Raw genomic sequence first — 26315 nt, 5'->3', positions numbered from 1 at the left:
TTCGATTTCGTGGATTCTTTCTTGATTGTAATTATATAAAAATGTGAGTTAGCTATATTTTAATTTTCTTACAATTTATCTACAATCCACAAAAATATATAACATTTTAAAATTCATTCAAGGAACGATACAAAAAAGAAAACAAGTCTACATACATTATGAAGAAAAATAAGGGCATTACAATGGAAGCTTTCGTCGGTAGTGAATAACCGGCTAAAATACATAAGTAAACTGTGGGATAATATCTCAAAAGTTTTAAATAGCCTAGGACCCCCTCGAAAAAATGTTGAAAGCTGGAAGAAAGTATGCATACATTGAGCAGGTTCAGATGACATAAGGGACTTGAAAGTTAGACAAGTTTCTAGTATCTGATTGGCCAGCTGCCAAAAAATTACCTTCCAATTAAGAAAGTTGACTTAAAAGTTAGTCAAAAAAAATCTCCCTAACAATCAAGTCAAGTCTTTTTCTATCAAAATGACAGTTGATAATAATAATTTTTTGATTCAACTGAAAGCTGAACTTTATTACTGTATGATTTATTTATTTTCGGCACAACTTTATTTAGTGCTTTCTGTAAAAGGGTTCCTTCTTAATTTGGAAAAGTAATAACTAATATTTCTTTACAATACAAAATACAAATCGCGGTGGACTTGTAACTTGCCTGAGGAGTGTTTTGTAGACATTAATTTTGTTGGTACTTTTTGTACTATAAAGTTAAAGTAGAGGTTTGCGAAGTAAAGTTCTGAATTTGAAATTCATGACGCTTGAAAAACTAACTAGTTGCCTTGGTCAAAAATTACGTTCAAAGAATGAAGTTGAGTGCAAATGAAGTTCCCTATGTTGGCTGAACCTGCCCATTTTGTTCTTTTAACCCTATCATACTAGGTTTATTAAATAAATCACCGCAAATTTCACAAATTCAATCAAAACAAAATAAAACTTGTGGAAAGCTGTCAAAAAAAAAGTCAAACCAAAAGTGTCAAATCACTGAAATATAGAAAGAATTATTTTCGCTTCGTTAATAAGGAAATACGACGCGAGTCGAATTTAAAAGGTTAAATTGAAAACGATCACCCGCGAACCTCATAATCAGGCCCTGATCTTGTTAACGAATTCTTCGCCTTAACAATAGTTCTACTTTGTTCAATTTTTGAAATATATTACAAGAAATAAAAATAATGTTGATAAAGAGTAATTTTAAAATCTAAGCAAATAGTTAAAGTTGAAGTTGAACATTGTTTAGTGTGAGGTTTAAACATCCTTACAGGTATGTATTATTTTTTCAGAACGGCTAATACTATCAAAAACGGTACCCATGGCATCATGGTTAGTGCGTTGAACTGTTCGTTGTCAAAAGTGGCAATATAACTTCTTCCAAAATATATTTAATCAAAAGTGGTCTTCAATAGGGAACGTTAAATTCACCGACTTTCTTCAGCATTGACACCAGCGATATAAATGCAGTTTTACAAAGGTCATTGCGAACGCCGACGATCTTATTGCGTACAGAACGGCCCGAAAGGTATATTGTGACGACTGGAAACTGAAAATAAATGTTCAGAAGTCAGAGACAATTCTGTTCCGGACACCATTGGCTAGGGCCACGAGGGATACGTGCAAGAATTGGCGCAAGATGGTCCTCGTTGATATTCACAACAGCGATTAGCGAGCAAAAGTGTAGTGAATTACCTCGGTATCTGGTTAGATCAGTATTTATATTTCGACAGACATATAAATGCTGCTCTGACCAGGGCTAGAGAAGCCTTCGCTCTGACGAAACGGTAATTTGCTAAAGGTAATTTGCTACGGCCGATGATCGTTTATGGTTGTTTTGTGTGGTTCAACGTTATCCCTTCCCAGATTAAGAAGTTTCGGGTGTTCGAGCGGCAGTGTTTACGATGCTGTACCGGCTTACATCGAACAGCCGAATCTTCTTATGTGCATTACTACTCCAACGAGGTCGTATAAAACGGGGCTCGAATCAACAAAATTGACAATTTCGTGATAAAACTCGTTCGAGCTCACATTGCAAGAGCAATTTAATTTCCGTGGCGTTCTATCCGAACGACGAGTACTTTGATAGTGCACGCTTGAGCGGCTTCATTCCACCCGACAGATGCGGTCTGATACAGTATAAATTGGCACTTCCGCTAATCTACCACATCAGACGACGAACCGTGGATAGGCAACTCTTCGGGATGTCACGGCACAAGGCGGAGCAGAGCTCCTTCGGTCCAGAAGGGCTGTGTCCGAACGGGACCGAACGGATGGGATGAAGCAGGAGAACCAGTATAGGTGGCTTCAATCGGCACTTGATAGTGGGTAAGCCTTGGCCGCCAGCTAACATACTTGTTTTATAGTTTTAGGGTTTAGTTATAAGTAGAATAGGCATGGTGGCACAAAAAGAAAAAAAAAAAACAATACAAAACAAAAAAAATACAAAAATATAAAAAAATAATTTAATAAACATGGAATGAAAAAAAATATCAAAAAATAAAAAACAAAAAACAAAATATGAAAATCAAAAATGTTAGATATGTAGTTAAATTTGCTGCTGTGATTGTTCTAGTTTTAAGTAGTTTATAGGTTGAATAGGTACTTTAAGTTAGTTTTAAGTTTTATTTAAGGACCTAATTTTAAATTTTAAGTCGTTTTTAAGTAAAAAATAAAGACGGATATGGATATTAATTTTTTTAAATGTTCTAATGAGTAAAAAAATAAATACAATTGAATTGAAGTTAAATAGATCTTAGGGCCGAAAGTCATTAGTATTAAGTGTTTAAGTTTAACTAATAGTGTCCGTTTGGGACCAGTAAGTTAGTTTTAAGTTATGAATAATTAGGCTAGTTTTATGAATTTTTTTCAAGCTTTAAGATAGTTTTAAGAAATAATAAATAAAAATGGTTTCAATTCAAAATAAAAGTGATTTATTATTGCTACTTAATTAAAAAATCTGATAAATCTGCAAATAATTTCGTGAACATTTAAAAAAATTTAAGAAATAAATTAAAATCAGTACGAACGTTTTTGGTAAAATTACAATGATTTAGAATTTTTAATTTTTGACGTCATGGAAAATAAATAGAAGGAGTTTTTACGTAATACAAGAAAAATGTTGTTTGTTTTCTATTCGACATTTTTTTTATCAATTGGAAGTCAAACTAATTAAAAAACTTGCTAACATTCCGTTAGTTAAATTAAATTCAGAACAATCAGTCCGAAGGTCCCGAGAACCTAAAACAAAGATATTCAGAGAGATGGCTGTGTGAGCGTGCAAACGACTTTAAACAAAAAATGTATTTGCTAAGAACTTTAAAAAAAGTGAATATTTTGGTTGACCCCAAATATCTCACGAACCAATAAAGTGAGCGACTTTAATTAAATTGTTTAATATAAAATGAGACCTGATACCAAATAAGTATAATTTTGAAATAAAATTCAACTAAATGTTTTTTTTTGTAGCTCTAAGAAACTGAAAAAAACAATATTTTCATCTCCAATATTTAACGAACAAAAAATGATATTACCTCCAGACAAATTTTTTAACATCTGCTGAAATTTCGAGAAAAATTGAATTAATGGATTCTATAAAAAAAAAATAAAAACCTGAAAACAAATACCACGCAAAATTAGTAAAACCGATGTTTGATTCGGATATTTTGAGCATAAGTGAAGGTATTGGCTTCAAAGTTACATATTGCATTTTATGTACAATTTTGTTGTTAACGAAGAATAATGTTCTCTTTAAGAAAAATCTAATCCGTGTTTTTTTCCACAAAAAAAAACATTCAAAAGTGCTGTTAAAAGTGATAAAAATTGTCGGTGTTTTTAAAAAACATCATATTGACAACTGTTTTTTTACAAAACACGAAAACAACAAAACAACTAAAAACTGATAAGGAATGAGGTTTGACTAAAGTATTATGAAGACCATGAAAGATATTGACTTCAAATTTTGTATAGTATCAAAAAGATTTAGAAAATCTGCGGACGGAAAAAGATAAGGGGTTTTAAAAAAATCTTGTTGTATATTCTTGGAGCAGGCGATGGTTATCCTACGGCTCCAAACAAACGCTTATATGCAAAGAAATTTATCGGGAGAATCACAAACCTTAACAAAATGAAGTATAGATGGAGTTAGTTTGTGTGCTTCAGCGACGGAATATTTCATGTTTTTTTTTTAACTCCTCTCCAATATAAGAAAGTCTACAACATGTTTATTTTCCATGTCCATACTTCCATACAATTATTTTTTAACTCTCTTAAGAATAAACTCCTTAAAGTTTTTTTTTTTAATTTGAAGCTATTCCCCAATGTGGCAACAATGAACTTTGTCCAGGACGATATGGTGGCATAAGTTGCTGGTTATTCAATGATTTATTATCCATGTTCTTAAGCGGGTGCTTGAATATACGACTATGCTTGTACTTACTTGGAAAAAGTAGTTAAAATCGGTTGTTGAACTTTTATGAGATTGAAACCCACAACTTTAAAAAAAAAACTGTCTGGCTTTAGCTGATTTAGGAAAAACACGCCAACAGAAATACTACAGTATCACAAACTTAATTCAAAGGACACCTCAATTGTAGTCCTGTTTGACACTTATTGAAAAATCTTTAAACAATCTCGACCTTGTTTTTTTTTTCTTGTTTTTCTTTCTTAATTTTATTTATTAAATTTCAGTTTAGACATTTTTTTATTAACCGGAAACAGGAAATTCATTCACACATGTTTTATTTAACACTTCTTTAAAATAAGAACCAAAAGTCAGTCAAATGGTTGATGATGGCTGTTGGTTAGTGGTACACACTACTTGTTGACTACGACCGATTTCCGCAACAGATGTTTGATAACTAAACGGAAAGGAGGAACTCAATTGTTTCCTCCACCACCTTGGTAACATCATACCGCTATATTGAGATGTTGCCGCTACCACTTGTGGAATTGTTTTGGCATTGCACAATCAACAAGTCAACACGCCGCGCTGCGCCGCTTCACGCCGCAACAACAACAACAAAAAGCTAAGGGTAGTTGTTGGATTCTTTTGCTTGGAGGGTTGTACCTAAAAGCGAGCGCAAATTGATTCCCTTGGCTTGAAGGTTCAAATGCGCAGGTTTTGAGATAATTTTCGAACAAGAATTTGTTGCTTTTTTGAATTTGTTTCAAATGCCGGTGGTATTTTAACACTATCTAGAATTGAGTGAACTTCTTGGTTTTGAGTGATGGTAACGAGAGGCTACGTTATTGAGTTGAGAGTGGGTGAAATTGGAAGTGCTGTGCTTTGTGGTAAAATTATAGGGCAAGAGGTTGAGAATTTTGTTGATGGTTCTGTTGAAGGTCGAAGATGTACATACATATGATGGATGTTGAATATTACTGTTTTTTATCCTTAATCTTGGAAGTAGAATTCTTAAAGTTCAGTGAGTCATGTTTACGTGTAGTTATTATGCATACATACACAACTACGTGTTAAATCTGGTGAGAACTTTGAAAAAAGTTTATATTTCAAAATTTTTGAAGGCGAACATTTTTGAAGTTTGCATTATTAGTAGATCAATTTCTTCGTGTAGAAATGTTTAAGAATTTCGAGCAACAAATTAGAATTGATAAAACAGAACTACCCTTAATATTCACTTTCTACTAAGTTCAGAATTTGACAATACTTTTTTTGGAGATGGTCTTTTTGACAGCTGTCACGTCAAGAATAAAAGCCCCGGTGACTATTTGTGGCAATGGCGGTTCTTTTATGATCATTCAGAGTCTCAAACGCTCTTTGTTAAGCGAGGAACCCCAAGGACGAGGAAGACATGCTCATAGTTCGTTATGACGTTTCCAAGGAATTAGTCTTCGAAATCGTCGCCACAAATATGATTGACGCTTTCTCTTACTACCTGGAGAGAGACCTTCCATTAACTCCGTTCAATCACAAGGATTTGGGAGATACGAGATAGGCGATAAGTTCATTTGTGGAGCAGAATAAGTATGATCAAACATTTCTGGTGGAGGCTAAGTCGCAGCGGGCAGCGCAGAAAATGAAACCACAACAGTGGGATATCGCAAGTTAATGAACAGCCTGCCAACATCAAGAAGATCCTCAGTGCTTTAGACAATTCAGGCAAGTTCTCAAAGGAAAGTCATGGAGATAGTCATGGAGAAATTGTAGCCCATCATAAAAGCTTCAGTGATCGCTCTGCATGAGTGTATTTTTTCTAGAAATCCGGAACTAGGAGTTGATCTTTTCTGCTGCGGCCATAAGGACATACACGAAATCTTTCTCTGTTTGGAAATCGTGGCGTTATGTGACTTTTGTTTGTGGGGATAGCCAACCATAGACGATTGACGCCTTAGAATGGAATAATATGTGAGACATACGGCAGTCTTAAACAAATACAGTGTCATTTTATTTTGCGGTTTCGGAAGTCAAGATTAATAAATGCACTTTACCATTTAAACACTTTTTTGTTTATCACAGGCGATATCTTAGATGTAACTTGAGTAAAATGTCGTCAGAGAGTTCAGATATTATTTCCGCAAACACGGAATTTTCCATAGGCCCACAAAAAATCTAACGGTGTTAAATTGCAGCAAAGTTTTTAAGCTTAAAAAATGTAAACGCAAAAACACAAATCTATAGTTCATAAGACACTAAGACTATTTTGTTATTTTGAAGCTCTATGTCCAGCACTTTATTAAAATAAAATCTATTCATTAATTTTTTTAATCAAACTTAATTCCAAAAAATTAAAAAAAAACTGACTTCTACTCAAAAATCAAAATATTGGCATCGTCCACTCCATTCATTCACCTTGAACCAAGTTAAAAAACAATCACTTAAAGATGATATTGATATTTCGAAATCCAACAAAAAACTAGCAGTCGTTTTAAAATTTCTAATTACAAATGTAAAGCGTTTGTTCTTACAATAGTTTTATTAAAAGTAGTAAAGTTTGATTTTGAGACTTTGCACGGCTTGTGTGATGCGAAGATAATTCTCTCTGTACCCTAAGTCCGATTCAGATCAAGAGTTTATATTTTTAATAAAGTTATTATCCACACAAAGTTGGTTAAATGAGTTTAGCCAAATGAGTATGTTAAAAGAACGTTTTCGTTACTCAAATTGTCGAACATCTTTTTTCGTTTTCGAAAAATATCAACAAATGGAATTAAAAATGGCCATCTGACCAAGTGAAAAAATAATGACCAAATTTGGTCACAGATGACCAATGTGGCAACCGTATGTAGGATACACCAAACGAGCAACGAAAGTAGAAATGAAGATATCTGTCAAAATAATGCACGGACTTAAACATCCGAAATGTCTTCGTGTAATAATACGCGCATCTCCGAATGACATTTCAAAACAAAACAGCCGATTAATGCGCATTAAATACATGCGCTGTGTAATACCGGACTTATTTATTAACAGTCTTATTTTAAAAACGCTGTATAGGGCCTACATAAAAAAAATATAGATTTTCGAAAGAGAATATCATAAAAATAATTGGAATTGTCCGTTCGGACCTCAGCAGGAGGCCACATCCCCATAGATATCCATTTGACGCCAGGTGTCTCTTTTCATACGCGATGTGTTGGTGTCAACATTTTCATTTTCAACTATATGAATTTTATGTTCTATAAGTTGTCGAAGGAGTATGAGTATCTACAAGTTTTATTGATTTCATTCAAATGTTTTTATCCCAATTTGTGGTACGAGACAGTCTAGTTTTAGTTTCCATTTTTATTCGATTCAAACACAACAAAAGCACAATACATGTTTTATATTTTATTTGTTATGGCAAACAGCTGAGTTGATAAATAAATAAATGGAATAGATTGCTCCATTTTGGTACTTTTTTTGACATAAGCATTGTATAGCTGAAATTTATAGCAGAATTTTTTATAAATGGGAATTTTCGCAACGTTATTAGAGCCTACATAAATCCTTATGCACTGTGTAACTATTCATCTGTTTAGCGAATTGTATTTAATAAGACTGTAAATGTTTTCAAATTCATTTTAGTTACGCTCTGTTTATGTCAAATTTTGTATTAAAAAAAGACGAATCTAAAACTCTGGTCATTATAAATGTAAATAAACACAGCTGATTTGCAAAATTATTTATTTTAATTTGTTGAATGTTGTAATTTGCAAAACAAGAATTGGATAAGTAAAATAAACTAACAAAATCCGAGAACTGGGATCGTTCCCAAAAGTACTCAGTATACATATGTAATATAATTTAAAGACTACAACGTTTAAAAAATGAAGATATTTTGTAACGTTTATAGATACTTCTAAGGCAACTAAAAGTATCCATCACTGAAAAAAATGTAGATACCAACACAACCAGGCAAAGAGGGAAGCCTGGACCGATCAAACGACCGAAAACGCCGATATGTTAGCTTTGAAAATCTTATGAACACATTGTAGCTTATTCTGTTTCAAAGTCATGTATTTTTCATATGTACATACATAAATAAACTTTTCAGTTTTAAAGACGTTGTAAAGTCGGAAAAACTTTACGCCGGCAGTAGATAAAACTTTAACAAGGTTGTAAAAATTGCGAGCAACTTATTTTTCAACCTTCATAGATATTTAAATTTGTGTTCTTTTTTTATATTTTGAGTTGAATTGTGTCAAGTATTAGCCCTTATATTTTAAAAATGGCTCACCAATGGAATCGAATTGTTATAGTATTTTCAAATTGGTTCTGTGAATTAGTTTACGTTTCCTAAGGTGGCTGACATTTTAAAGTCATAAAAATTGATTTTAAAAAATATATGCGTATGTATATTTAAAAACTGCAGATTAAATTCGGCTTGCGTATACTCGTGTTCCTCAACAAGTGATGCATGAGGGTTTGAGCATTTTTTGTTAACAAAATACTTGGAATTCATTCATATGGGCACATATTTCTAACAGTTAAGGGTTAGTAAGCATGGAGCCTTCACACAAGAAAATGATAGAAATGTCATTCAAAGCAACCTCGAAGCAGGCCCACCGTAACGCAGACGAAGCCGAAGCTAAAACGTGTTTGTGATTCAGCCATAAGAGGTTGACAAATTTAAACCTTTGTCTTAAACACTAAAATTCTCAAACTTCATGCTTCCAGGTTCATCTTTTGCTGTAAATATTCTCCGAAAATAATTCCTAAATTTGTATCTGCATTTAACATGAAATTATATTTAACCTCCTTATCTAACTTCTGTTTACTCCGATTACAATCTTCTATACCAAAGTCTATCCTACAACCTATCATCCTTACGCCCGGCCAGGTCCTTCCAACATCTCAATCTTCTATCGATAAATATTAAAATTAGCATAACATCGCTTCATTTATTACTTTGAAACTTTATTTTTAGACGAACGAAGAATATTATAAACAATGCACATCACGAAATCGCAACATTCAGGTTTGGAAAAGATTTATCTAACGCGTCTTACGTAAAACAAACCTCTCACCTCTGTATACGCTCCGATCCGCTCAGCTCCCAATGATTGTTATTGATTGAATTAAGTTCAACCAGAACAGTCCAGCCCAGCCCAGCGCAGCAGAATACAACACCCAACGAAAGCGATGTTGATGATGAAAATGAGGAGACAACAATGATGCTACTCCAGGATAATAATCATCCCCCATTTGTATAAGGAGAAGGGGCATGCAAGGATGTTCCCTTGGCACTGCGGGAGGTTTACAAATACAAAAAACAAAATCTGCACAAGGACATCAACACAGCATCCAAAATAATATGTGTGCTGTGCGAGTTTGAGACATGGCGACTTTCAACACTCAAGTCAAAACATTAGCACAGGAAGGTCGAAATTTCAACACTGAAAAAATAACCGAGCTAGATGCTATACCTTCCTCCTATACTAATGCGGAGATGGTCTTGTAAATGCTAGAGCGAATTATAATAAATGACTCTGTGAGCGGATGTCATTTTGTCAGAAGCCCGAACATGCTGCGTGACACATTATGTTGTTCTGGATATTTTTTTCTAGGTTAAGAGATAATTTTATTCATAAAATCATGTATATAGGGTAGATAAACCATATTTTGTATCCATAAGGAACTGAAGGTTTTGAAAAGTGTTTTTTAAAAAATATGAGAAACTTTTCTTACATAAAACCGGTTATGATTTTTTCCCAAGGATAAAAATGAGGTTAAGGTAGTTAAACGTTGCACATATGTAAAACTTTCAAAAAGAATCATTTCACTTTTATAGGGTAATCTAATAAAATGTCTTTAATGTCTGAGTTTTTCTGTATTTGTTTTTTTTTTTTTTACTTTGATTTAGAAAAAATCTTTTTTTCGGAAAGGAAAGTCAAATTGTTAAGCTTAAATAATATAACCTGGGGCATTTAGAACCTTATTGGCCATATTAACATTCAAAAGCAGTTCATTCTATTTGTAAATAACATTTTTCTCACATTTATCTAGCTCACATGGGATTTTCGAGTTATGTATATGAATTGATATTTACTTAAGCTCGGATCGAAACTGTTGACACTTCAATTGAAACAAAATTGAATATAAGATGACTTAATATGCGAATAGAATTTTAAAATATGCGTATGCCGAAAATTCTTCTTCCCTTTAAACATTTCTGAGAATTTTCTTTAAAAAATTATACAAAAAAATTAGTATGCAACACATTTTTGAGTCAAGAGCAAACATCAATGAAAATTTCTGTTCAAAATAAAGGTGAGTATTTGTTCAGCTAAAGTGAAACATTCAATGAGTGTGGTTTTTGAGAATGTTGAGAAATTATATTTAAAAAAACTTAACAAATTCAATTGATTTTGACGGTTTTAACGAATTGCAATATTTTTTAAAAATGTAAGAAAGTGTGCGCTTTTTTTGATAATCAGAATGTTGGAATAATGAATTTTGAAGCGCAGAATTCTAAGATGTAGAATTACAAAAATTGATTAACAACCAGCTTACGTAATTGCTTCTTTGGCACTTTTGAGCAGACTCGTTTTGACTTCTCGTAGTTTTATCTCGCTCTCTCTCTCTCTCTTTAATGGCTGAAACACAAACACGCTTCAGCTTCGGCTTCGCCTGACGTTTACGAGTTCAGCCATAAGAATTGAATTAAATTATTTGAATTCCTATCAAATATGACAATTTTTATAAATCAGCTCAAAGAAATTTCTTGGGCTAAAATTCGTAGGTTGGGGGAATATTTTACGCTCTCTTTTACGAAAAACTACGACATTTTTGAGTACGCGAACAGGATTTGAGTAAATTTTGTATTTTTTCGTAAAATTGGACTGTTTTAGGAGGGTACGCGAACGGACCTAATAAAAGCTGCCATTGACAGAAGTGCTATTTTAGAACTGTCATATTGGAAGTGTCATTCAAAGCAACCTCGAAGCACTCCCAATGTAACGCAGACGAAGTGTTTGTGTTTCAGCCATTACATGGAAACGAGATACATACGTCAATTAGACATCACAATGATGCACAAAAAAAGTTAAATATAATTCGGGTTTCTAATAAATCCACTAAGGGCAATTGCCGTCATTGTTTAAGAACTTTCGTTGGTAAAAAACAACAATCATATGTAATATTTGCAATTTGTTTGTTTTTATTTAATGTTTTGAAGGTTCACAGTGATAGTTTTTAGTTGTCAAGTTTCTAAGTAATAATTCTGATCTTTTTCTTGGACAATGAAAATAATAATTAACTTAAATAAATTAACGATTTTTGAATTTTTGAAAGCTGATAATTTTAAATGTCTCTAAAATTCGGGTTTTGTTTCACATAAACACGGTATCTTTTTGTATGTGTTTTTAGGTGCAACAGTTGGCCCTATCGTCGAAGAAATCCTTAAGAGTCAGCTTAACGAAATAAACTCAAATTAGAACTCAAATATTGTTTTTTTGCTAAGCAAAGTTAAAAAGTTTTATTTGTATCTTTTTCGAAAGATTTGAAAAGATATTGTTCTGAAAGGTAGTGTTGCAACAGTCCACAAAATATTATAGGCCTGATAAGAAATCGAAAGCATGTATATTGGATTGGAAAAAACACACAAGTAACTAAATTACCAAAAGTTGGTTGATATAAATTAAAAATAAGTTCTGTTGAAATACATAAGTTCGTCTTCAGTGGCTTGATTGTATTTTGTATGTTGGACACTACTCTACGATCACAACCATCAAGTGCCAAACATACGAACCTCTAAGAATAAAAACCTCGAAAATCTCTATTGATACTCTTATAAAAATAAAATTAGTAGTGTTTTGTTGGTATTCTATAAATAGTATAGTAGATTTTTGTATTTAAAAATGTGTACAACTGAAAGAAGATCTGTCAGAAAAAAAATTAAAAAAAAAAAAACAAAAAAATAGAAAAAAGTTTTGTGAAAATCAAAAGTTTAAATTAGTTCAGCAAAAAAAAAACTAACTAAAACTAATAAAATTGACAATTTTCAAGAAGAAATGGTAAGAACAAATCTGGGAATTGAGATTCTATAAAAATAGTTCAATTAACAATTGCAACTTTGACATAAAATAAACCCTTAAAGAAGGGGGTTTGTTCGTAGACTAATACATTAACATGTGGTATTAAAGCTAGCTTGAAGCTCGTCTCATTTCTTTATATTACTGAATCGAGTTGAAATGAGCTTGATTTCACTCGATTCCGGTTAGGGATCGGAGTTGATTCAGTTGATTCAAAATTTGTGAAGATAATGCATTATAGTCTCTTTATTTGCATGTTTGTGTACAAAAATCATGTTTTAATCAATTAAAAAAAAATCCACATGGAGTAGGTAGCGTATTCATATATTCTTATATATTATGTTGCTGAACTATTGAGTTCTTTAATGTTTATCATGAATCAAACTTTCTCACTTGCACTTCATAAAAAACATCGAAACACAATTTCGATTTTAGAAAGTGCTGTCAAACTTATTCATTTTTAAATCTTCTTGTGCGGTGTAAACACACAAAAAGATTTATTTACTCTAAACTGGGATAAACCTTTAGTGGAAACAAAGCAAAACCTAATTTTCTTTCCTATTCTTGCAAAATAAGCCCAGTTAGTCTATTTTCATTAACAAAACTAAATAATGTCAACAGTAACCGATTGATTTTTTTTGGCCAATGGAAAACACATGATTCCAAATGCACAACAACTCAACAAACACTTCCATCGATATACGAATGCAATATCAATCGTACCAACATTTGAGAACGAAATCACATAAAATATATTTGAGGTTCGTATAAATGTCAAAAACCCATCCGTAGTAAGATTCTACTTCAATTTTTATCGGCAGTATTCATACTGCGGATATTGTTTTTGTTATCGGTGTAAAATTCTACTATAATTTTTCCAGATTTTCCAACAAAACACGGGTATTGCTTTTTGCAACAGAATTTCATTTTACCTTTTATGGGCAGTGATTCTACTGCGGATGTTGTATTTACTGTTAATTTAATTTTCTACTGTACTACGGTTGGATTTTTATAAAAAACACGGGTATTTTGACACTTCAAATTACAGCTGGCTTGAAACAAGAGAATGAATTAAGCTTTAACTTTTTTCTTTTACTTACATATTTAAGTTACAAGTATTTGTATGTAATTAATAAGCTTGAATCTTTTAATACCGATTTATATATTTATTATCGCTGTAAATAATTTCCATTACAGAATCCGAAACTGAGTAACAGATGAAGTGAAGGGATACATTTTTAGAAAATTGTTCATGAGATTCTATAAGCAGTGTATTGCAATGAAATGATAAACTTATTTTAATCCCAAAACTTAAGCAACCCATCATATCCGGCCGTTACCACTTTAATCGGTTTATGTGGATGCCAAATCGTACTTATACACACTCCTTCGTGTGCTTGGCATTTTGTGTACATTTTTGTTGTCTTACAGTCCCAAATGTAACACTTTCCATCACCATCGCCCGATATAAGAAAACTCATGTCCGGGTAGAAGTCCAAATTACAGGCATAACCCGAAAGCCTGTGCCCGGAGAAAGACTTCTTTCGATTCATTTTGAATCGATGGAGCCCCGAGAATATTACAATTTTGCTCTCCAAACTCTGGCCAACCATTTGCCATTGGGAGCTAAGGTTCCGGCAGGCATGAAGTGCATTGTAGGATCGGCGATATATTTCATGTCTACTGGGATGTCCCATTCCCAGATGCGCGTACTCTTGTCATCGGATGTTGTGACGAAGCGACGATTCTCATCCACAAATGTGACTGTGTTTACGGCTCCCAAATGACGTTCGTATTCCTTGGAAATGTCACCACTTCGATTGTCTGAACAAATCTTCTTATCTGAGGTTCCAGCTACGAAAAAAGTGCTGCTTCCCATTATAGGGATGGAATTTCACACAGAAAGGCATTTTTATAGCTGTGAAACGCGACAGAACATCTCCAGTCTCTGCGTCCCAGAGTTTGATGTACCTGTCGTATGGGGCCAAAAGGAAATGAGTTCCCTTATTGTTTCAGCCTACATCCTTAATGGCTTTTCTGTGACCGAAGTAGGTAGGAATGCAACGACGTTCTCCAGTTTTTGTGAATCATCTAATCGATGATATGCCCTTGTTATATCCCTGCCATGTGTGGATGTGTTCTTTGTGTATTTTGTGGGAGGAACATTTGATCGTAAATTAACTCCGGCATCGTGTGGAGCTTGAAGATACGATCATCCTTGATAATCAAGAGCGTCTTTGATGTGTAAAATAGACTCCTCTTCGAGTGGTTTGTCTTCCGGAATCCGTCCACGCTTGTTTCTCTTTGCCAAGATCTCGTCCAACTCAGATTTTTTCTCGGTTTGTTCATTTTTATAACTACCCCATGTACCAACGAATCCTTCAACATGCTCTGGACAATCATTCTTCTCTTATTTTCGCTTCTCCTTAGGTGACTCAAAGACAGTCTTGCCGTCAGTGTTGTGAGCGCCCTGCAGGTCCCTAACATAACTCTGGCCATCGGCCGTCTCATCAGTAGACTGATCCTAGCGTATCCATAGGTATGGAATGTGCATCGCTGGTTCTCAAAATGAAGGGCATTTATGTTCGCCTTTTCTAGAAAACCAGCGAGTGTATTTTTGGCGGCGCGTTCTTGGTTCGTTTGGTTAGGTTTCTCGGGTCCTTGCACAGGTGTGTAGAGTTCTTCATACCTCGGATTGTAAAAAACTCCTTTAAAGGAAGGATCAACTACATCGGGAACGGCTACGGCTGCGAGAGGTATGACATCAGGTGATGCACACACAGCTAGAGTTTTGGCCACTGAATTTTCTTGGTCTGTATAACTGGCTTCAGATGGATGGTGGCTTCTTCAGGTGCCTCTTCATCGGAATCACTTCCACTTGAACTACATCTACAGTTTTTTAATCTAGGTTTAAAAAACTATTATCTTTTTTGGGTGCTTTTTGTAAAAATTAAAATTTTACGCGTAGCAAAGAAAAATATTAAACTTTTTTTTTCAACAAAAGAAGCATTGACGTTTTGACGATGACATTTCTTTACTGAGAAGTTATGTTTTTAAACCCCTTGACTTCAATAAATGATGTCTTAAAAGTAGTTTTTAATATTCAAGTAGTTCAAAGCTATCCATAAAATATAACAACCGATGTACAGATGTAAGTAAAGTTTTGTATCCTAATAAAGCAACCTTTATGAATCTAAAAATAACAATAACTCTGTGGAGAATAAATCACGATCAAGCCCTTGTCAGTCAACAAGTGTGTGCATCTTGCATCATTTATATATTTGTAATTCAACTTTTCTCAAATGTAGAAATGATGCGTTTAGTAAATGCATCCCCATGTCTGTGCTAATTCTGCATTCCGACAATCAGGCAATCAATTCTGATGGGATATATCCTTACCTTGAAAAAAACTTTTTACAAAAAAAAACCTTTAACCCTTTTGCTTCATGTTAGGTATTTACGCATCCATCCAACTGTCATCCATTTGTTCTGCTTCTGCTTCTGCGATACAAATTTAAACTTGAATCTTTTATTGTACCAACAACCAGAACGTGACAATATCTCAATATTTCATACCCTATCATCATACATATGCACAGCCTGTATTTTCATATGACATAACAAAACATCCATTGAGTGTTTTAAGGCATCATCATCATCATCGTCACAAGCATAACAAAGACAAGGGATGTCCAATTAGCCTCCACATCTATGTTTTTACATTTCTCAAACACAACACAATGTATGAATGAATGTAACCCTTACGCGAACTAAACTTTCATTCTGCATATGTATGCAACTTGGGCAATAAATATAGAACCCCATTTGGCATACGTTACACACATCAAACTCAAGGGCTTACATTACTAAGTACCTTTTCTCTGACAAACTCACGACAATTGAATTTTCAAAAATGTTTCCCTTTATAACCATCAATTGTGGTTGCATCCAGAATTGTGTAGGTTTGACATTCCACGCACTTAGCGCCATCCAGGGCCAGTGCCACCCACAAATGACAAGCTTCAATAAACATGTGATTTAGCATAGAATTGAAGGGCATTTTTTGTATCCGTTTTTGAATCACACAATTTTTATGTCTATGTTGGCATTGCAATGTTTTATTTTCATAGAGGTATGAATATTTTATTTTTATAAACTCTTATAGCTGCTTTAGCACCTTTAATGGTTACTAGTAAAATGAATTGACACCCTTAACTAGATATTAAACCTTAGGTATGTTTGTTTAAAAAAAAATGGTATATGTTCTTCAATTTTAACCTCATTCGTTCTTAACGAACATGGATTCTAATAGAAAACTGTTTCATTTTACATGACATTTGACTAAAAGGCCAGTTTCAACATTGAATATTTTGTTTCGGGATTCAAAATGATTAATAGAGTCAAATTTGATTTTTTGTTGTCAAAATGAATCTGATCCTATGTAAATTTTGTCTACTAAAAAATGCATTATTTAATCCAATAATGAAATGGTTTCGAATAAACAGCTGATTGTTGATTTCACATTTCGAAACAATGCTGCCATCAGAAAGGGTTGCTTTTCTTTCGGCAACCTGTCAGTTTTACTGTGAATGATCAACTCTAATGATCATTAAACGCTTGATTCAGATATTTGAAATAAAAGCTATAACCAACTTTTTAAAAAAATAATCCAATGATTATCCTTTAATAGCCATGTCTAGAAATCTATCCATGTCTAGAAACCACACAATTTGAATGCTTCTGTAAGCGTTTGTTTGGCTGTACTCTATGGTACTCGTTAAAACATGATAACAGAACAAATTGATTGACACTACCATAAACATGAACATCATAAACGTCAAAATAATTTTATGTCAAATTTACAGAAAATTCTACGTTATCCAACGCAAACAGACCTTTAATTAATAGCTATGTTTGTGCATAGAACTGTAAAGCAAGAGGTCTTGAGTTAAATCCTCCAAGACTAATAGCCTTTTCACACCAAATCCAAAGCCGGGTTTTCGCCAAAAAGTTTTCGAAAACCGAAAATCGATCACACCGGACATTTACACGCTTTCATTTGACATTTAAATTTGTTTAACACCGACTGTCAAAATTTTTTTTTACATGACTATCTCTTTGGCTTCTTCCTTTGGGGACTCGCCTGGTTTGTACAATGAATGAGAATCTTCTTGATGTTGGCAGGCTGTTCATCAAGTTGCGATAGCTCACTGTTGTGGTTTAATTCACTGGATCAACGATTCCCACATTGTGGAATGTTTTTGGCACAAATTTTCCTAGCCTGCTGCGACTTTATTCTGTAAATAAAAACAAATGCAATAATTCTTATTTTGAAGGAAATTGTATAAATAATATTACTTATTTCAAAATGAAAAATTTGTTTTGACAGCAGCCATCAGCTGTTTTGTTTACATTAATTTGAGCGCTGAATGTTTCGAAAGGTTTGTTTGTTTAGTTCAACTTTGAATTGCTACTTGAAACTTGTGGTTTACCAAAAATGTATGTTTTCAATATAGGTTTTCGGCCAAATTTATAATTTCGCGAAAACCGGATTTTGGACTTGGTGAAAAGCCTATAATTCTTGTCAAGAAAAGTACTTTCTCAAATGAGCTGTTCGGATGAGTATTTTTGCCAAAGCTAATTTGAGAACTAAATGCTACCATATACATCCGCCACCCATTCATCGGATTGATGTTTGAAACTCCTCCGGCTCTTTAAAAAAATCATCTTTTAAAACAAATAACCTAGGGGGTTGTCTTAAAAATAAGTCCAGATACAGGGAGTGAGTTCCTTACCTACCTTAACTGACATTGAAAAAGAAACATACACAAAAACATGAAACAACTTAATGCACAATCCAAACCTGCACTAGACATTATATTATTCGAACCACATCTGCTTTTGATCAAATCCATTTTACAATCTCAAAATAAAATGAAAACCAAAAAAACAAAAAACAAAATAAAAATAATTAAGTAGTTGTTCTTACATCACAGAGAAAGACACAAATAAAAAAAATTCAAAACCAAGACCAAAACAAAATGTAAATCCTTATAAACGTGCAATGACAGATAAAATGATTTAAAGATTCAACAGCTACAGCTGAAGTCAATAAATGCCATAGCTTTTATAATGTGGGAGTAAGAGTAAGTAGTTGAAGCTTGGAACTTGGAACTGGGGGCTTGGTCCTTGGAGCTTGAGGCTTGAGGCCATCCAGCAGAAGGTGATGGGAGTTTTCTGGTTCTGGCTACCATAATAATAAATATCTATACTTTCAGGCAATGATTATGTAAATATTGGCTGCCATCCTTAGATTTGAGTGCATAAGAACGGAATTCCTCTTGAGATTGCCATTGAGATTTGAACAAGGAGAGTATAGTTTGTATGATGCTTCCATCAGCTTCTTCTTTACCTAGTATATTCGTATAGCTGCTGTTCTAACATATTAAACCGATCATTGTTTTCGACAAGTGGCTGAAAAGAGTCAGCTCATGATGAAATAAACAAACAAACAAAAATTAATAGAAAAAACAAATCTAAAAACAAAAAGTAAAAAGAATAATTCTCATCTACCAACATAAACCTTTATGAATGCGGTGCTGATGAATAAGTGGGTTTCAATCGTTTATGAAAAAGACTTCCCCAAATACACCTCCAGTCTGAGTCGGGTTTTCGATTTAGAATTTAAGATAAAGGACCGAATATAATCCATATTACTTTGGGATGATGAAATATTTTCCGAAGTCAATAATTCCGTAAAATGTGAACATTAACTCAATCCTCAAGGACGCAGAACTTCTAAGAAAATATTGTTAAAACATGCAGAAAAATTCACTTTTTAAATATTTAGCAATTTACTAATTATTCCAAAATTTAAATTCATTGTTAACTATTATTAAAAGCGATCTATCCGAATCCGAACATGTGCAAAAATTGACAATTTGTTAATAAAAAAAGAGGCTGGGATGCGACCCACACTGATAACTTCCCATCCCGTCTGTCGATTTGTACTCGTATCAATTTTCACCAAATTTGCGTACTATTTTTTGTAGATTTTATGTTTTATGAAAAACGGACTGTTGGATTTCTACATAAAAATTATTGAATATCGTAAACAATATTTTCTGTGAAATAAAAAAAGTTTACAGACAATATTTTTAATTTTTGAAAAGATGTTTGAGTCGAAAATCAATTTTTACCAACTTTTATACATTTTTTTTAGGTTTTTATTTTTTGTAAAAAAAATGTCAATTCGATTTTTCTCAAAATTTGTCCTAATATTGAAAACAATATTTCTTATAAGAAAAAATTAATTACAAGCTATTATCTCAAAGTTTTTAAAAGATATTTGAGTCGAAAATCATTTTTTACCAACTTTTGTTAATTTTTTTTTAGGTTTTTATTTTTTTTGTAAAAAAAACTGTCAGTTCGATTTTTTCAAACTTTAACTAACTGTTAACAACAAGATTTTTTGAAAGATAAAAGTAAATTAAAGCCAATATCTTAAAGTTTTGAAAAGATATTTGAGTCGAAAATCAATTTTTACCAACTTGTATACATTTTTTTCAGGTTTTTATTTTTTGTAAAAAAACTGTCAATTCGATTTTTCTCAACATTTTTCAAAATATTGAAAACAATATTTCTTACAAGATGAAATAAGATTGAAGCCCAAATTTCAAGTTTTTGAAAAGATATTTGAATCGATATTCAATTTTTACCAACTTTGAGTAATATTTTTTTTAGATTTTTATTTTTTATAAAAAAAACCGACAATTTGATTTTTCTCGAAATTTTATCAGATGTCAAAAACATTATTCTTCGTTGCACAAAATTGTTTTAGACATGAATCATATTTCAGTCGTAAAATTTTAGAGGTGACAAATTTTTTTTTCAGTTTTATTGATTTATAAAAAAAACTGTTATATTGATTTTTTTAAAAAAAATATACCTGTTTGCTATCGCGTTACAATATATTATATAAAATTTAATTCAAGTCTCTAGCGTTTTTGGTTCGTAAGATATTTAGGGTTAACCAAAATTTTCACCTTTTTTTCAAACTGCTATGGTAAAAAAACCACCCACGCAATTTTGTTGAGAGCCCTTTCTGCATCTTTCTGCCTTATTATCTGTATAACAAAATTTATTTGAAGTCGATATCTCTTCTGGTTCTTGGGCTATGGAGGACGAAAAAAACGTCCCGGACGTACGGACGTACAAACGTACGTACACACGCACGTACAGACATCTTTCTAAAAATCTTTTATATCGACTCCAGGGACCTTGAAACGTCAAGAAATGTCAAAATTTTCAATTTGACAAATCGGACCCATTACAACAACTTCCTATGGGAAGTTAAAAAAAAAACGAAACAAACAAACCTTACTATGGAGAAATGTCATAAGTCATGTGGATTTAGCGAACTGCTGAAAGTAGCCATTTTATAATTTTAATTTGTGTAAAATGTATATTTTTTTTTAATTATTAAAATCGTTTCAAATCAAAAAGTCATCTTTAAAGTTACTAGCTCACTGAAATGTTTATTATTTAAATTTTTGTATATGTAATATATCAAAAATCTACATAAGTACCTTGCATTTATCAGATTATTTAAAGAATGCAATACTTACGGAAACTTGTACATTTTTTGAACTATGGACCATAAATCGATAAAAAATAGATTCATTCGTTAAATAAACTGCTTTGAACTGGGTTTTCATAAAAGGTCTAGAGTTTAATAAATGAAACAAACCTGATTAACATTAAAGGGCCTTGCACAAGAGAGCGAACAACAAATGAACGAATGGACGAACAAACGTGATTTTACACATTTCAATAAGCCAATTTCAAACAAAAACACATTTAAATTATAAGAAACCAATTGATACTTATGTAAGGATAGTAAAATTTGCATTTGTTCACTAAAACAAGTCAATTTTGTAAAAACAATTTGGTAGTAACGAATTGCAGTGTGGTTGGTACAAACTGTCAAACTTTATTCGCGTTCCACATACCATCCACAATGAATAAATTGTTCGCGCTCAATTTAACCTCAAAAATATGCCACTCTTGTTTTGTTTGTTGTAAAGGGTAATTATAAATTGACAATACGTTCTGTCTGCGAATAGAAATAAAGCTCATGTGAAAGAAAAGTCAAAATATGCGTACATCCACAGTTCGCAGTTCGTACCTGATGCAAGATGCTCAAAATCCGGTGCCATAGGTGCCCTTTTAATTATTACGATTTCTTTTAAAACTTACACTTTAAGCTCTTCCTCAAACTTTCCGATTCTGATATAACATTTCTTTTAGAAATAAATGTTCAGTATTTTGATTTTTTTTTTGACATTCGGAAAGGAGTTGCCAGATATGAAAATTTCATTTTCGGAATTGATAATCCGTAAGTAATAGATTTCATTCCGTTTTAGAAATAGAGAGTAAAAAATACTCGTTTTCAGAAATCTGCACTTTCGGAACTAAATACGGATTAGGGCCCAATAGTGAATTTGGATGAGATTAGAATTATTAAATTAGTAAAAATAGATCTACATTTTTCCGTCAGTTTAATTTAAGTTAAATGAATGAGTTGGTACATCAAGCTCATTTTTTCTCAAAAGGTGCATCACGTATTAGAAAAGGTGAATGAACATTTGACAAGTACACTTATAAGTGTATACGTGTATGCGCAATTCTGCATTGCATTTTGAGCTAGTGCAGGTTGGTGAAAACTGTCAAGATTTTTGTGATGTCATTATTGGATTATATTTTGGTAGGGAGTAAAGCGCTTAATATTTTTGCTTTACATTTTTAAATAAAGCCTTGTATTAGTGCTAACTTAGTTTGAAACGGAATATCTGATTAAGTGTTCTTCTAACACCAAATTAAATTGGGAGGACAGTAAAAAAAAATTAAAAAATGAAATAAAGGGTGACATGTCATACAAGTCAAGCTCTTGCAATTTCGGCAAAACAAAAGCTGGTTATCATCTGACGGTAGCGCTCACCACTCACAGTTACGTACGATTCGCATCATCTTTGAAGAAGTACGGTCCAATGATGCCACCAGCCCATAAACCGCACCAAAGTGTGACTTTTTCTACATGCATTGGTAGCTCATTCATTTTCGGAATTGGCAATCACCAAAAATTGTACGTAGCAGTAAGTTGTTCGGCTTCAATTCTTGTACCAGCTGGATGATTCATGGTTATATTATAGACCAAACTGAAGATGTTTGACAGTGAAACAAAACACGAAACGTGCGTCAACTGTTTTAACCAGTATTTCCAAAAAGATAAAAGCTAAAAAATCACCCCTTACTTATTCAATAATTTCTTCAATTTAAATTGTGCCGAATTTTAATATGTTTTCTATTTTTATAATCTCATGTATGACGTTTTGGTTTGAATTTGTTCTGACAGTTTCATGAATCTGCACTACACTGGAATTTTACTGGTTGAACGAACCTAATAATTGAACACACCTAACGCAAGTACTGAATCGTTGTAAGGGGCCAGTTATACACAGCTATCATTGAAATCGATCCGGGAAAATTTTTGAATGGATATTTGACTATGTTTCCCTTCGATTAGAAATAAAAATTATATACTGATCGATCGGAAATCACCCAAGGAATTTGTTGTCGAGGAAAAAAGTGTAATTGCACATTTATTTTTCTCTAAAAATGTATTTTTATATTTTCCGGACCGACATTTATTTTCCTGAACAGCTGATACTCTTATTTTTAAAAGTGAAAAGAATGTGTTCCGATTTCACACAATTTGAATGACAGATTTCTGTAAGTAAAAGTTTTTCGGTGGATTTCAATCAGGACATTTTTTTCAATGACAGAAACTTTCAATGATAGCTATAAACGACCTGTCAAGAAAATTACTGGCGCCTAAAGGACTTTATTACTTTCTTATAGAAAATTGGTGATTCAAATAAAATAATGTGTGTGTTAGCATACGTTTTCCCATCTTTAGGTTCGGAAACCTTTTTCTGTCGGCCATTTCTCAAGAATATCGAGGTCAAGTTATTTAAGTTTTACTGATAATTACAGATTGATGCAGACTTTACAGAATTTGACATCCGTATAATTAATATTATAAGAGCAATGAATGGAATAAAATGGTTCAGCTTACAGTTGGGACTTTCAAATATTTAATCCGTTTAAGCTTGTTCGTTCTTACGAATCGTCTTTTTTTATACATGTTCCGATGCCAGTTTTTTTTTTTATTAAAGTGAAAGGAAAAGAGAGGTTTAAAATTTAGGAACCGCTTAGTAAATTGCTATTTTCTAAAATGTTCTTCAAAATTTGGCGCATTGGCCTTTTCTTCTAAGAAATATTATTTTGAACAACTGGTAAGATTTTTAAAATACTGACAGTTTTTTTTATTTTTTAAATACAAATCGCTAAAAAATGGGTTTCAGAATAAAATATCCTGGAAATAATAACAAAAATCTAACTTATTATATCATATGAAAAATATTGTGGTAAGATTTTGGTTGATTTTTTAGAAAAATCTAATTGACAACTTAAAAAAAAAACGAGAACTTGTCGCCATAAAAATGTGTTGGCTTTACCTTCAACTCCCATACAAATTTGCCCATGGTCTTTTAAGTTCTAAAAGTGTATGCCATTATTATATCCTTTCCGCATAAAACTTCTAGACTAAAACATATCTATACCCATTAGGTCTCTTTGTCTTCTTGCTTACGGTCTCGTAGTAAGCTCGTGTAGTTTAAATTTCATATAACCAACCAAAATCACCCAGACCATTATATTACATAATTTGATTTTTGATTTATCAGCACTAAGCATAGGATTACAATTAAAACACAAGCAGCAAATAATAATGTGAATAAAAAATAAAAGAATTATTACGAACACAGGAGACAGGACACATGAATATCAAATGACATCTGATATGATGGTCATTTAGGTCATGATGGTTGTTATGTGATGCTCAATTAAAATTTAACGGCTCCTTACAGATTTATATCCCTGCTTTTCTGCTACCAAGCTCCTGTTGCTTCAGGGAAGCATTTCAAGAGATAGAGTCAAAAGAGTAAATGGTATATAATACCTATGGAACATAAAAGATGGTTATATTGGCGTCTGGGCGCTGCTCGAGCTCCACTCCTCCAGTTAAGGGAATGAATGCTGTGGCATGGATTATCGCTTGTAAATTAAATTTTATTTCTATTTCTTGACTTTTACATTTTTTTTTTGCTTTGAGAATCAAGAAGAAAGCAATTGGGTTGATCCTCAATTTCATTACGTACTGACACCTCAAGGCTACATCTGGCTAAGTAGACGCTGCTGCTGCTGCTGATGCCTCGAGTTTTTGAGAAGTATAAAATTAGCAATTGTGTGTCTTATTATTGTGCTTTCGACGAAGGGTGCTTTAAGAAGATTGACAACTTATTTTCAAAGAATTATATGCATAGGTACTCTAGTTACAGATTCAATGATGATTTTCTTCTTACTTTAACCCAACAACCGGGTCTGATGATAAGCCTCAACCTTAAGGGATGAGATTTTCATGTTTATTTTTAAACGTTGTTTTTATGTTCCTGCTGAGTTGGAACTTGGGACATTTGTCGATAAAAAAAAAACTTATAGGAAAATGAAAGAAAACTGGCGTCATTTATTGGAAAAAGCAAAGTGAAGGTATTTAGTTGAATTTTAAATTTATTGGAAAACAAATATTTTCCTTAGACGAGTTTATTGGACATTTTAATGAGTTTTAGTGGTTTTCGTCTGAATTGAGGGTAGTTCGTTGTAATATTTCTTCAAAACAGATGACCGTTTTTTTTGTTTTGCGTTGTTTCTATGTCAAGTGCAAATATATTATAAGTTATGAAACAACATCTGATTTAGGTTAATGGAAAAAGTCTTTTAAATAAATCCATATTCATAAAACCTAACATGAATCCTAAGTTAAAGACTAAAGACTTGGAGTTCATTTGTCTTCATATTAACAATCTAATACTTATTTATGGAGTTTTATAAGAGTAAATTGAGATTTCTGTCAAAAATTAATTTTTTCGTGGTAATTATAATTGTAGAAGTATGAGTGGCTAATCTGTTGAAAAATCCATGAAATACAAAAACAGGGGAAGTTTTTGGTTTTGACAGATCTAGATCACAAGTAAATATATTTATTTTACCCATGGAAACTCTTTAGGCATTTCAGACGTTCCGCTACGGGCAGGACTATCCCGCAAGTCTCCTAATATCCAACAATTTGATTTAATGGTACCAGCCAAAAACCTGTTACTTTTAGCTCGTTATTGTATAACACCAAATCACTTTTTTCTCATTGAACAACGATAATTTTCGTCAAATGGGGTGTTCACATTCTCGAAAAAGGGTTTTCCAATAACAACTTAACAGCTTTCCTAGTCAGAGAACATACCTTAAGAATTGTGACTCCATGAACACAACAGGCAACTGGAACTGTATGCGGCAGATGAAAGAGAAGAGCTGTCAAAAAGTGTCGTACGTACAATTTTGTTAGTATTAACGGAGAAACGTGCAACTATTTGACGTTTCAAAGTTTGTTTTCAACTGTTGTGTTCAGTTGTTAAATATTTTGTTGGACAAGTTGAACAAAACCTCCCGTTCGCTTACTGAATATTTCGTCCATTATTTTTCAACCACGAAATCACATATTCAAACACTTAAAAGCACTGAACGAAAAGGCTAAAAGTAGGTGAACCTTTCCAAAAGTAGGTGAACCTTAAGAACGCCACTCGTGGAGTTGACACGAGAACATCAAACAATAAATACGTAGACTCAAATGTTTGCACTTAACTTTGGCGAGAATTATGATCAGAAATTGGAGT

General features: G+C 32.8%; 1 pseudogene; it reads right to left on the bottom strand.

The window, feature by feature from the left end:
- Positions 1-13766: 13766 nt before the first annotated feature.
- LOC129950734 (pre-mRNA-processing factor 17-like) lies at positions 13767-22666 on the bottom strand (annotated as a pseudogene).
- Between the last annotated feature and the right edge of the window lie 3649 nt (positions 22667-26315).

Source organism: Eupeodes corollae, chromosome 3 (genome assembly GCF_945859685.1).
Source record: "Eupeodes corollae chromosome 3, idEupCoro1.1, whole genome shotgun sequence".
In the NCBI taxonomy this organism is placed as follows: domain Eukaryota; kingdom Metazoa; phylum Arthropoda; class Insecta; order Diptera; family Syrphidae; genus Eupeodes; species Eupeodes corollae.
The sequence above is the reverse complement of the archived record's forward strand: the minus strand, read 5'-3'. Positions and strand labels throughout refer to the sequence as shown.